Source organism: Canis lupus, chromosome 23, assembly GCF_011100685.1.
Source record: "Canis lupus familiaris isolate Mischka breed German Shepherd chromosome 23, alternate assembly UU_Cfam_GSD_1.0, whole genome shotgun sequence".
Taxonomy (NCBI): domain Eukaryota; kingdom Metazoa; phylum Chordata; class Mammalia; order Carnivora; family Canidae; genus Canis; species Canis lupus.
Window position 1 is genome coordinate 5,682,816 of NC_049244.1, and position 15,235 is coordinate 5,698,050.

The 15,235-nt window shown below is 35.7% G+C and overlaps 1 long non-coding RNA gene across 5 annotated transcripts in view; it reads right to left on the bottom strand.

The window, feature by feature from the left end:
• Positions 1 to 2,327: 2,327 nt before the first annotated feature.
• LOC119865342 overlaps positions 2,328 to 15,235 on the bottom strand; it is a 50,482-nt gene continuing 37,574 nt past the window's right edge. For all 5 annotated transcript variants that reach the window (XR_005376824.1, XR_005376825.1, XR_005376827.1 and 2 more), the window contains one exon: positions 2,328 to 2,567. This is a non-coding gene — a long non-coding RNA (uncharacterized LOC119865342). The remainder of the gene's footprint in view (positions 2,568 to 15,235) is intronic.

The following is a 15,235-nucleotide window of genomic DNA, read 5'->3' on the forward strand; positions in this document are numbered from 1 at the left end:
AAGCAGTTAATGTGTCAAATGCTTTGTCACATGTCAGTGACACCAGACAGTTTAAAAGGAGGTTCTAACTGGACTCTAGTTTGGGCACAACATAAAGCATGCTTTTAGAAAGAACATCATATTTGACATTTAAATGAAGGGTACTTCAGGAAGACCCTGGAAGTGGTAGACATGATTACATTTCTAAGGAATAGCAAATAAATAATCTAAGACACACACCCCTTCTCTGTCCCTTGATTTTTTTTTTTTAAAGATTTTATTTATTTATTCATGACAGAGAGAGAGAGAGAGAGAGGCAGAGACACAGGCAGAGGGAGAAGAGGCTCCATGCAGGGAGCCCAAAGTGGGACTCGATTCCGTCTCTAGGATCACACCCTGGGCTGAAGGCGGCGCTAAACCACTGGGCCACCGGCGCTGCCCTGTCCATTGAATTATTTTAAAAAGGACAAACTGGGAGTTGAATGTGCTTAACATCTTAGCATACTGATGACCCATCTTTGAAACCAACTTGTCTGGCAGTTCCTGAATGTGTATTCAAGAATAAATGTCAGGCCAATTCCACATGAATCACCAGGGAAAGAGTCCCCTGCCCTCTCCTACAAGGTTCTCCTTCAGGTGAGACCCACAGAGGTATGTGATTTATCTTAGTTCATAGTGCTGGAAATAAAACAAGAGTTAAACTGTGATCCTAATAGCAGATTCACAAATTTACTGATCTATTAAATAATCCAAAGCATTTAGTATGTAAAATATCTACCTGTTGAGTGAGCTAATCTGACACTAAGATTTTTTAAATATTAAAATATATAAAATAAAATATTTTTAAGATAAAATAATTTAATCTTTATAGCAGTTTTATATTATGGACAGAACACAGTTGGGACAGGTAATATATGCTCTGTGACTACTGTCATCTCAAAGTTGGAAGACTCAGACAGAGCCTGAGGTGGCTCATTGGCTAGGGACTAGAATTTTTTTTTTAATATTATCTTCATTACATATTTGATAATTGATGCTGGCCATTTGCTAGGAGCTCACCTGGACTTTTCAGCTGTGACACTTCATGTTACCTTGACACGTGGCCTGGGGTTCCTCAAAGCATGGTAGCTGTGCTCTCTGGGTGAGCATTCCAAGAAACCCAGGATGAAGCTGAATCACTTTTGTATGACCTACCTTCAGAAATCAATTAGTTTCTTTCTGCTTGGGTCACGAGCCTGCCTAAGTTCAAGAGGCGGGAACATAGAGACACATTCCTCAATGGAAGGAGGATCAAAGTTGCATTGAAGGGCATGAGAGTTTGTTACAGCCATCTTTAATAGATGAAATCTGCCACACTCTACTTGACTAAAATAATGGAAAGCAGCCACTAGACCAGAGAACGTGAGCAAATAACCAAATACTGTAGATTTCTCTATAGGCTTACTGGTGTACCAAGTAAAACTTTATAATGGAATCCTAAATATCATATTTAAAATGCTATGCAGGTGAACCAGTGACTATGTTTATGTGATTCTTTTCTTTCAATGAGGGACTTATTCTTTATTTTCTTTGCCAGTGCACAGAGCAAAGTATCTCAAGTAATAGTAGGCCTCCTCAGGCAGAAAAGTTGTCCATTTTCTTTATATTAAATAGAAGAAATGGTTTGAGGAAAGACACACAAGTTAAGGAAAAAGCCCACAGGAGAACATACAGTATTAAAACCTGAAGAAATGGATTCTTCTAAGAACTTATTTTATGATAACTTTTTATTAATTTTTTATGAAGTTCACAATTAGATTAAGATGTGAAACACAGATATTTTGATATTGTAACTCTAATTGTAGCTAATGCATTTTCTCCTCTTGCAAAAGTGATTAACGTGGAGAAATCTTTTTCTAATCTGTTGTATCATCTAAAGTTATCCAGGCTATTTTTTTAACTCTGCCATCTAGGACAAGAGTGACAAAATATAAAAATCTGCAGGAGCCCAAGAGGTGATGGTAGAAAGTAAACTGGCTGGTAAGATGCAAGAACATTCTTTAGACAAGGAGCATGGTAAAAAGACATATATATAAATATGATATGTGTATGTGGAAGACGGGAAAAGAGAATAATCATCTAGAAGTGAAAATTCTGCAAAAACAAACAAACAAACAAACAAAAAAAAAAACGGCGCGTACATTCTTATTCTAAAGAGTGCATTAATCATTGAAATTCAGATAATTGCTGCCATGTGGGAAAGTGACCCTAATGCTTCCTGCTGTGCTAAAAACCTTAAATAAACTGGAAATGTAGATTTTATTTTTAAAAAATACTTTGAAAATTTATTGATGACAAATTCATTTTCTCTAAAATATTCTAGCACAGGACAGGAATTCCTTCATATTCTGGTCTCATGGTTATAATATTTCGGTGAAGGCTTTATTCCTCCACTTTCTCTCTTTTAGGAATGATTACCCCATTTGGGGGGAAGCTTTTATGTGTGAATCAAGGTCTTGATCATATAATGCCTTAAAGGTGGGACTGTCTGTACATTGTTCAATCTTGAATCACTGGCAACCAACACAAAATCTGGCACTGACACAGTCCTAACAAAAGAATGAAAAAAATATCAGAACATTGTTTCGAAGTTAGATGATTTGCATAACCTTAGTCTAATTCCAAAACATCAAAGAAAGGAATGGACTTCAAGCCTGAGAATAGCCAGGGATAGAAATCCCCACATGAGGTAAATCTCCATTTCTTTGTAGTCCCTGATGGAAACATAGCATATAGCCGATTGGTCCAGCTGGGTTGAAATAAATCATTTTTTTCTAATATATATTTCAAAAAACGTTTCTTTATGGATAAGTGTTTCTGTCCCAAGAATTACTTCTAAAATGAATCTGTAATAACAAATCTTAGTTGTGCTATTTAGGCATTGAAAATATTCCTATGGCACATTTCTAGACATGTGTTGTTAAAAAAACCTGAATCCTTAAAATACTGGATTCATCAAATATTAAATTTCACTACTAGTACTAACCTAGTTAGTAATAGTACTAACTAGCATTCCTTTTGAATGCTTAACAAACTTAATATTCCACCATAAGTAAATGAAAATATCTTGTTTCTTCACATTCTTATCAATATAAACATTAACAATGCTTATGATTTTTTTCCAATTTAATGAATGAGAACTAATAATTTGTTATCAATTTATGTTTCTCTGAATGCTAGTGAATTTAGGTATAGGTTCATGTATTTATTGGTGTGTTTTTCTCTTTCTGTGAATTACTTGTTCATATTTTTTAAAGATTTTATTTATTATTTATTCATTAGAGACACATAGAGAGAGAGGCAGAGACACAGGCAGAGGGAGAAGCAGGCTTCATGCAGGGGGCCCGATGTGGGACTTGATCCGGGGTCTCCAGGATCATGCCCTGGGCTGAAGGTGGCACTAAACCGCCAAGCCACCTCAGCTGGCCTACTTGTTCATATTTGCCTGATTATCCCTGGGCTCTTTTATTGATTTTTATTATATTTTTATATTTATATATATTAACCCATGATATATTGTATATATTAACCCATGATTTCTTAAATATGTTTAATTTTTTTTCTTTTTGCCTATGTATTTAGCTTTGAGCTAATTTCTGTCTCTGTAGATTAAGAATGAGAGAATGTGACCTGGTGAAGCAACTTAATCTCTCTGTGCCAAATTTTCTCAGTTAAAAATGATAATAATCATAATATGGTATTTTGATTATTCAACAGGTACAATGTGTTAATACACGTAAATTGGGTAGCACTGTACCTGGTACATATTAAGCAGTCAATAAATGTTAACCATTATAGTTTTTATGAGGAATCATACTTCGTATTAATTATAATTTTGTAATTGGTGGATTTGGTTCTCATATTTTCTTTATTTTTGTTATCAGTGTTCATAAATGAGCCTGACTTATAGTTAGGTTCTGTACTGAGCTTTATGGATTCTGATGGTCTCACAAAATCAACTACACAAAGCAACATAATTCATCTATGTTTTTGTTCTCTTCAAGAAGGAGGCAGGAAATTATTTCTGAAGGTAACTCATTTGGCCTCTGAAGTTCTTAATTCCAATGTCTATTTAAGAAACAATCCACAACTGGATAAGCATACAAATAGCTCCAATCCAAGTTTTCCAATCAATGCTAATGACAAAAGTTCATGTGTCTGAGACATGATACAAGCAAGTTAATATTATCATAAATGCACTTCATTCTTCACTATAAACATTTCTTTCCTGTAGAACATGACTTGTACAATATGAAAGGTCTTGATGAGGACAGAATTCATTGCCAAAGTCCTACAAATTTGATTCTTATCATTTGTTATCCACTCACAACCATGCAAACTGTGCAAATAAGAAATGAATACTGGCATGTAGCATTATATGACCACAAAAAATCCCAGATGTAGACAATAAGATAAATTCCATGATGTATCTTATTTTGATGAAAGAAGGTTGCTCTATTTCTATGTCAACTGAATACAAGGGGAACTCAGAGAAGACATTGACAAAATCAAACGAGCCAGAAGTCAAGTCACTGAATAGAGCCTCTTTTAAAAGGGGAGAAATATGGAAGCAAATAATTCTAATAATTCTTGATGCACAACATTCCTGATATTGGTGGAAGACAGAAGTAAAAGTAAGACAAAATGGAGTAAATTTGGAAAATACTGATAAAGGGAAATGAAGATGAAGAAGGATAAGAAAATGAGGGCAAATAAGAGAACTCAAAATTACAAGAACTTTTATCTTTTACAACTTTTCTCTAGTTGTTCATAGGAATAGACAGCCTTTTTTCATTTTGTCTTATGTTTGTGTTTTATTTAATTACACCATTCCTTGAAGTCTTTCTTCTTTCTGATTAATGTCATTATTCAAAACACATTTTGGAAAGGAAGATCTTTACTGAATATAGTGGGAAAATCATGTTTTTATGTTTCAAAACAGAAACTCCATATACACCAGCCTACCACTAAGTTCTAAAATTCAAAAAGAAAAAAAAACAAATTTATTTTCTTCCCTTATATTTGCCAGAGCTTTAGAATCCCAGATTTTTATATGCTAGGATATAGCTTTTATCATCTTTTTAAAAAGATTTTATTTATTCATGAGACACATACAGAGAGGCAGAGACATAGGCAGAGGGAGAAGCAGACTCCCTGTGGGGAGTCCAATGCGGGACTCGATCCCAGGATCCTGGGATCATGACCTAAGCCTAAGTTAGATGTTCAATCACTGAGCCACCCTGGCATCCTCCTTTTATCATCTTTTATATATAAATCTCAGAGTTGGGATGCCCAGGTGGCTCAGCTGTTAAGTGTCTGCCTTTGGCCCAGGGCATGATCCTGGAGTCCTGGGTTCAAGTCCCACATCTGGCTCTCTGCAGGGAGCCTGCTTCTTCCTCTGCCTGTGTCTCTGCCTCTTTCTGTAGTCTCTCATGAATAAATAAATAAAATCTTTAAAATAAAATAAAATAAATCTCAGAGTTTACATTATTTTTATCTGAATGTAGACAGTACCATTTACTGGCATAGTTGCCTATTCCCCACTATTAAAAAAAAATGAAACTTATGTTAAAACAACTGAATGGGTTAAATCAGCATTTGGGGGAGCTATCTTCTCCTTAGGAATGTTTAGTAATGAAATCTATCAGACAATATTGTAGCTTATGTATTAAAAAGGAAGGCATGGTTTTGAGGGTATAGATCCTTTACATCTTTGGTTAGGTTTATTCCTAGGTATCTTATGCTTTTGGGTGCAATTGTAAATGGGATTGACTCCTTAATTTCTCTTTCTTCAGTCTCATTGTTAGTGTATAGAAATGCCACTGACTTCTGGGCATTGATTTGGTATCCTGACACGCTACCGAATTGCTGTATGAGTTCTAGCAATCTTGGGGTGGAGACTTTTGGGTTTTCTATGTAGAGTATCATGTCATCAGCGAAGAGGGAGAGTTTGACTTCTTCTTTGCCAATTTGAATGCCTTTAATGTCTTTTTGTTGTCTGATTGCTGAGGCTAGGACTTCCAGTACTATGTTGAACAGCAGTGGTGAGAGTGGACATCCCTGTCTTGTTCCTGATCTTAGGGGAAAGGCTCCCAGTGCTTCCCCATTGAGAATGATATTTGCTGTGGGCTTTTCATAGATGGCTTTTAAGATGTCGAGGAATGTTCCCACTATAGAACACTTCTGAAAGAAATTGAGGAAGACACAAAGAGATGGAAAAATATTCCATGCTCATGGATTGGCAGAATTAATATTGTGAAAATGTCAATGTTACCCAGGGTAATATACACGTTTAATGCAATCCCTATCAAAATACCATGGACTTTCTTCAGAGAGTTAGAACAAATTATTTTAAGATTTGTGTGGAATCAGAAAAGACCCCAAATAGCCAGGGGAATTTTAAAAAAGAAAACCATTGCTGGGGGCATCACAATGCCAGATTTCAGGTTGTACTACAAAGCTGTGGTCATCAAGACAGTGTGGTACTGGCACAAAAACAGACACATAGATCAGTGGAACAGAATAGAGAATCCAGAAGTGGACCCTGAACTTTATGGGCAACTAATATTCGATAAAGGAGGAAAGGCTATCCATTGGAAGAAAGACAGTCTCTTCAATAAATGGTGCTGGGAAAATTGGACATCCACATGCAGAAGAATGAAACTAGACCACTCTCTTTCACCATACACAAAGATAAACTCAAAATGGATGAAAGATCTAAATGTGAGACAAGATTCCATCAAAATCCTAGAGAAGAACACAGGCAACACCCTTTTTGAACTCGGCCATAGTAACTTCTTGCAAGATACATCCACGAAGGCAAAAGAAACAAAAGCAAAAAAGAACTATTGGGACTTCATCAAGATAAGAAGCTTTTGCACAGCAAAGGATACAGTCAACAAAACTCAAAGACAACCTACAGAATGGGAGAAGATATTTGCAAATGACATATCAGATAAAGGGCTAGTTTCCAAGATCTATAAAGAACTTATTAAACTCAACACCAAAGAAACAAACAATCCAATCATGAAATGGGCAAAAGACATGAACAGAAATCTCACAGAGGAAGACATAGACATGGCCAACATGCACATGAGAAAATGCTCTGCATCACTTGCCATCAGGGAAATACAAATCAAAACCACAATGAGATACCACCTCACACCAGTGAGAATGGGGAAAATTAACAAGGCAGGAAACAACAAATGTTGGAGAGGATGTGGAGAAAAGGGAACCCTCATACACTGTTGGTGGGAATGTGAACTGGTGCAGCCACTCTGGAAAACTGTGTGGAGGTTCCTCAAACAGTTAAAAATATACCTGCCCTACGACCCAGCAATTGCACTGCTGGGGATTTACCCCAAAGATACAGATGCAAGTGAAACGCCGGGACACCTGCACCCCGATGTTTATAGCAGCAATGGCCACGATAGCCAAACTGTGGAAGGAGCCTCGGTGTCCAACGAAAGATGAATGGATAAAGAAGATGTGGTTTATGTATACAATGGAATATTACTCAGCTATTAGAAATGACAAATACCCACCATTTGCTTCACCGTGGATGGAACTGGAGGGTATTATGCTGAGTGAAGTAAGCCAGTCGGAGAAGGACAAACATTATATGTTCTCATTCATTTGGGGAATATAAATAATAGTGAAAGGGAATATAAGGGAAGGGGGAAGAAATGTGTGGGAAATATCAGAAAGGGAGACAGAACGTAAAGACTGCTAACTCTGGGAAATGAACTAGGGATGTTGGAAGGGGAGGAGGGCGGGGGGTGGGAGTGAATGGGTGACGGGCACTTGGGGTTATTCTGTATGTTAGTAAATTGAACACCAATAAAAAATAAAAAAAAATAAAAAATAAAAAAAAAAAGGAAGGCATGGTTTCATACATTGATTAATGATCATCCAAAAAATTATGATGAAATCAACTCCCAATAAAATGATAAAATTTAATTATTTAATAAAATTTAATTATCTTTCTGTTTTAAAAATTACTTATTATATATATATTATATATATAATATATATATGTATATATTACATTGCTTATATTTTAAAGCATCAAGGGTTGTAAGAAAATGAGGGCTAGTGGAATAGAAGTCCAGAGAGGAGAGACCAGCAGAGGTGACCTGAAGATCCTAGTCATTTTTGCTCTAGTGACATTTACTAGGTTTGAGTGCAGGTTAGGAATTGAGATGTGTGGCACATTTCAGGCAGGGGGACCTTCCTAGGGAAGAGAAGACAGCAGATCTTTCACCAGTTATATAGAGTTAAAGTGAGAAAGAATATATACATGGAGAGACCTCTTATACTATTGTGGACTTGCTTCTAAAATTTCTGATTCCTGAAGCTATACAGAAAACTAAAGAAATAAGCCTAAGCATTCTAAATGGCAAAGGAGCATCCTGGTCTTTAGAAAACACCAGAGAGTATCAGTGTGCAAGCGAGGAGGTGAAATCCAGACTTGGCCCTGACAGAAAATCTCCTGCCTTAGAAATAGAGGCAATCAAAGATCTCTTTACCAAAATGTAACCTGATTTATATTGAGGTTGTCAGCCCCACATTCTTTCTGCCTAACAGAGCACAGTGTTAAACCCGTCTGGCTGACTATTACATAATCTGGAGTCTGTGGTTCTTTTTTACACAATCAAAACACTAAACTTGAAAAAGTACAAGACTATGTGAATTGTAATCAACAATTTAAAAAATAGTCAATAGAACAAGACCCATGGATATTGGAATTAGCAGGAGAAGATTATGAAATATATGAATTAGCAGGAGAAGATTATGAAATATATGAAAATAATTATGAAAAATATGCTCACGGGATAGACAAAAAAAAAAAATGAAAAAAGAGAGATAAGAGGATGGAAAATTGCAACCCAAAACTGAAACCTATAAAAAACAAATGGACATTTTTGAACCAAAAAGTAAATACCTGAAATTAGGAACTTTAAGGTGGATTTAACAATAAATTGGACATAGCATGATTAGTTAATAGAAAAACAGATAAATGAAAAATACAAAACTGATGCACAGACAGAAGCAGGGGAAAAAGGGTGAGAGACACGTCCCACATATTCAATGAGTCTGATAGTTGTGTAAATGGAGTCTCAGAGGAAGAAAAGAGAATGAACATGATGGTAGAAATTAGAAATAAAGAGATAATCACCAAACATTTTCCACAATTGATGAATGACATCAATCCTGATACAAAGTTAACAGAAAAGGAAACTGAAAATCTTAATCTCATCTAAATCTAAATCAAGAATTTGAATCTGTTATTAAAAACAATTCCAGAAAGAAAAACCCAAACCCACATGGCCTCAAAGTCAGTTCTTCTGAAGATTCAAGGAAGAAATAACACTAATATTGAACGAATTTATCCAGCAAGTAAGAAAAAGAAGGAATACTTTCCAGCTCCTTTGTAAGACCCAGGGAAATCCAACACCAAAACTTCACAAGGATATTAAAGGAAAGGAAAATTACCAACTAATTTCTTTCAGCCACATAAATGCAGTGATCCTAAATCCAATCCTAGAAAATCAGACCCAGCAACATATAAATAGGATAATATATCACGAAACGTGTGGTTTATTCCAGGAATATAAGGTCGGTTTAGCATTTGGAAAAATGCATGCATATGTTCACTAAAAGACATTCACATGAATATTCATAGCAGCAGTATTCATAAAGCCAACCTGGAAACTACCCAAAGGCTTATCAACAGTTGAATGGATAAATAAATGATGGTATATTCACACAATGCAATACTATATAGCAATGAGAATGAACAAAATATAGCCACTCACAAATATAGTATTGAGGGGAAACAAGCCAGAAAGAAAAAAAGTACCTATCTCAAATGCAATTTACATAAAGTACAAAAAGAGGCAAAGTAATCCATGATGTTAAAAGTCTGGATAATGGCTCCCCTGCGGTGAAAGAAAGATCATGATTAGAAAGAGGCATGAGGGGGGCTTCTCTGGGTTAGTACATTGTGTGTTACATTTGTAAAAACGTATTAAGCTTTACACTTATGCTATATGCACTTTCCTGTGTGTATCATCACTTCAAAGCCAAATTAACGAATAAATGTGTTCTATGTGGGGAAAGTGCCTCACTTCAGGACAATCTTTAAAAAAAGGAATTTAGTCTCTCCCTCCATCACTCATATTTGTTATTTTAGGAACAATACTCAAGAAAATAAGAAGTGTGGGATGAGGTTGTGTTATTTGAAGTATTGAGACTATTTATGATTGATTTACTTAATCGAGGACTGTGTTTGCCTTTTACAAATGATTATAGGTTTACATTTTTCTGCAGGTGGAATTATTCACTCCAGGATGAAACAAAGGATACCTACTGATCAAAAGTAAGAAAACAAAAGATATGTCTGGGACAAAAAAAAAAACTCCTCTCTAACAAATCCATTAGAGAAGTAGCTTAACTTTGAACAGCATCATTTACAGAATCAATCTCATAATTTTCTCTTTTGGCAGATTTTCAAAGTTTCCAAAATATAACTAGTTTTATAATTTAAGTCCCACAGCAGTGGTGCCGAGTTAATTTTCTAATTTCTTAGTATGAGAGTCAATCTGCATAATCAGTTTCTGAAACAATGGTGTATATTTTCCCTGTTAAGTATCTGCATAAAGGAGAGTATTCTTTGATCGGTGATTTATAAAAGAGAAAGATAATGAAGCTAAATACAATTAGTTCAGATCAACATATATTTTTTAAAATTGTATTTAAATTCAGTTTAGCTAACATATACTGTATTTTTAGTTTCAGAGGTAGAATTTAGTGATCCATCAGTTGCATAAATACCCAATCCTCATTACATCAAGTGGCCTCTTAATGCCCATCACTCAATAACCCCATCCCTCCACCCACCTCCCTTCCAGCAACCCTCACTTTGTTTCCTATAGATGGAACTAGAGGGTATTTTACTAAGTGAAATAAGTCAGTAAGAGAAAGACAAATAGCATATGATTTGACTCATGTGGAATTTAAGAAACAAAACAGATGAATATAAGAGAAGGGAAGGAAAAATAAAATAAGATGAAAATAGAGAGGGAGGCAAACGAACACACATTTAAGAGCATCCAAAATGCCCAAGTACTTGCTATGTGATAATTCATATGTTAACAATGGCTACTAGTTTGTAAATAATTAAATTAAAGCAACTTTAAATAATTGAAATTAATAATGTAAATACAGAATGTGTATTTCTGAAAAAAAAAGCAAGGATTTATGTTCCTAGTATAGAGTTCTATAGAGTATACAGTTATGTTCCTAGTATAGTATAGATGGCTAACCAGGAAGTTCATATACATTCCTCAGACAGATAAAGTAAGAGTAACCCTCCTGAAAGAAAGGTATTCTTTCAGGAATACCTACAATTTTGCAAGGTATTGTGTTTTCATGGAAATGTAAAAAGTATAGTATCAATCAATACAATTGACAGTTGGGAATAGGTTTTCAGAATAAGTTGGCTTTTGTATGCTACTCATAGGTAATGGGTCTTTACATAAGGACCTATGGGTCCCATGATTAGGTCTGCCTCTTAATGAGAGGACTAGGGCATTAGATTGGAAATAGATCTGAGATGGTGAGGAGCTGAGCAAGCATGGCCATCAATTCATCAAGGATGCCTCAAGTGACATGCATAGAAGGGTAAAACATTAAGTGAAATTTGGATACAATTCTCAGTCATATTCTGTTTTGTGTGTGTGTGTTTTGTTTTACTGGTCAACAATTATGGAGTTCTCGTTTCAGATATGGGAGTAAAAGCATCTGGAAATCCTTCCCATATAGCTATAATATTCTTCGTTAAAGTAACATTTCCAATCATCAGTGTTTCAGATGTGTAAACGTTCCCATGAGTCTTATGCAGACAACTGTGGACCCCTGTGGATATGCATTTCCAAGTATCCTAAGATATCTACCTATTTACCTATAACTTTCTATCCCATAATAATAGAAGCTGTGTACATGCCTTGAGAAAGGCTAACCATTACTCTGTTGGCTCATCACTCTTCCCCACTGGAAGGGTAGGTAATCTTTCAAAATAATATATAAAGTCACTGTTTTGGCCATCCTTACTAGCCATTCTGATGCACTGACATAACACCAGTTAACACAAATAATGGAAATTTGCTATATTCTAAGGTAGATGAGCTGAAACAAATACATATTGAACTTTCATCTTGGAGTATGAGCTCAGTATCCTGAGAACATAACTTAGTGCAGTTTTGGCTACATAGCAAAGGGTCAGTACATACTTAATTGAACTGAACTGACTGGAAGAACATAGTATTTTTAACTTATGAGAAGACTATTTCATTATACCAACTGGAAGTACTCTCTAGTAGCCATGATTTCTTCCACAAAATGGCCAAAAGCTAGTCCTGTTCTAATGTTTGTCATTGTCCCCCTGAACTTAATTTATTAAGCTCTGATCATTAATTTACTAAACTTCATGGGGGACAGTGTGGTCACAGTGAAGTAGAATATCATACAGGGGTATGAAAATCAGAATTTTATACTTGAGCTCATCTGAGACTTGGGTTAAGTCACTGGCTTTTCTGTCTCTGGAAAATGTATTTGGCATTTAGATATGTCGCTCCCAAATATGAGCTACTTTATATCTAGGGATTTCTGTAAAAGGTAATATGGTTGTTAGGAAGGTCCTTTGAGATTATTTGAGGAAAAGATCTGACATGTGACATGTGAGAGCTTATTGTTTTATTAAATTAGAGTCAAGTGGAAGGTTCTAGTTCAAGAAATTACTAGCAAAATAGTACTCAAAAAGATTCGAAGAGCTAATGTCCAGAGAGTGATATGCTTGGGAAATATGCCCTGCCCTCAGAGAGCTGAGTTTTTGGAAACAATAAACATTAAACACTGAAGATTAATTTTTTGGTCTATTTTGCATATTTTCCCTCAAAATCACAGCAAAGATAAGCTCTATATTTTAAATTTTTGTTGAAGTCATTTTTACAATGATATTCTTCTTTTCAGATTGCTCTTGAGATACTAGTTTAATTGCATCACATAATTAACTGTTTTGCATATACAAATAACATTTTGTTATTTGGCTGGGGTACGGCTTCCATCCTTTGTTGAAAAAAATTAATTATAATCTGACACAGAGATTAGATAAATTACTGTTAGTTCCAAATGTTAAAACCAAGGCACTATTAATACTTGCTAGATCAAATATTAGTAGGCCTACTAAATATTCATTAATTCTCAGATACCTAATATACCTAGAAATCATTGCACTGTATCCTGTCCCTCCCTGCTCCGCCACTGTATCCACTGTTGTATTTACCGTCACTAACAATGGGGTTTTGGCTGCCTACTCTGTATGTCATGCTGCAGGACTGGCTGTTGAGCCTGCCTTTTAAAATACAAGGAAATTGCAAGAAAAGACAAAGGAGTAAGATTTGCCCAGTATTCTATGCTGTTAGGTCATATTCTAGAATTGCTCCCTATCCTCCAATTCTTTTGAGCTAAAATTTGCCAAAGTAGATAGAAAATGACTAAACTATTGATTTTATTTGCCACATGAATGTTTGTCTTTTTATGCAAGTGTCCAACATTATAAATCATCTATGATACCTAATACAGATTTAAGTATCCTACATTTACCTAATACAGATTTGCAACAAAAGTTGCAAAACATTATCAGTGGTGACACGGTGGTGATAATGATGAAGATGAGCCTATGTCATAAAAAGTTTCCAGCAAGAATTTAGTACAGTTATCAAGCACTTCTAGAAAATGAGCATGCACCAACGTATTTCACACATTCCTGAGAAATGAGTCTGGGGTAGAAATGGTGGTATAAATTGCAGTGTAATGTGATATAACATAAATATGAATTTTACAGTATATCATTTGGCTTTTGGCTGCTGTTACTGAATATTTAAGTGTCCTCTGGATGCCTGCAAATCACATTGCTTCAGAAACGGAATGTGGTGAGGTCCTTTTTGTTTAAATATCCTGCAACAATAACTCACCCACCATCAACAAAATGGGCCTGCAGATGAAAAAATGGTAGCATTTGGAAGTCAGTTGATAATGTGTTTTTGGACTTTGGATAAGCTGCTTATTTTGAAGAGCTGCTGCCAATATCTCTTCCCACCACCAAGCTGTCAGGAGCATTTTGTAGTCGTGCTTAGTGTAGTGCATTTATGGATATGTTTGCCTGGGTGTTTGAATGATGAGATCACAGGCCTGTGTGTCACTTGTGGAAGAAAGCTGGAAAACAATCCTGCCTTGCTAGGTGTTCAGTAACATTTGTGGTTAGGGAATTTGGGAGGAAATAAAGGAAATTTTGAATTAAGCTTCAAGAGGGAGAAAGAAGGAAGCAAGGATGAAGGTATTACATGACTGTATCAGACTTTCTAGACTAAAATAAATCCAGATTATCATTCCACAGCAGTGTTATACAGTAGAAGTAAATGCAAACCATATACGACAAATTTTCTGGTAGTCAGATTTAAAAAGTAAAACCAATTGGGCAGCCCAGGTGGCTCAGCGGTTTAGCGCCGCCTTCAACCCAGGGCCTGATCCTGGAGACCCGGGATCAAGCCCCACTTTGGGGTCCCTGCATGGAGCCTGCTTCTCCCTCTGCCTGTGTCTCTGCTTCTCTCTCTCTCTATGTGTGTCTCTCATGAATAAATAAATAAGAGTTAGAGTTAAAAAAAAAACATTTAAAAAGTAAAACCAAATGGGTGTGATTTGTAATAATATACTTTAGTTAATCCACAATTATATTATTTCAACCTGTAATCAATAAAAAACTATCCATGACATATTTTACTTTTCTTTTGTACTGTATCCATGACCTGGTATATATTTTACATTTGCAGCACATCTCAGCTCAAGTTAACCACATCTCCAGCACCTGACTGCTATATGTGGCTAGTGGCCACTCTACTAGATGCTGCAGGACCAGAGCTCCTTATAAGATCAGCTTAAAGCCAATCCCTAGTGAAGACCACATCACTTCTTAGCGTCTACCCCTTACCTATTCTGCTTTTTTCATCTATTTCTCCCCCAAATACATCACTTCTACAAAAAAATTCTCATCTTGGGCTTTGCTTCTAGGACAATTGATCTAAGCCAATGCTTCATAAAAGTCATTATTTAATGATGAATCAGACGTATTTCTTATTGATATGACCTCAGCCTTGCC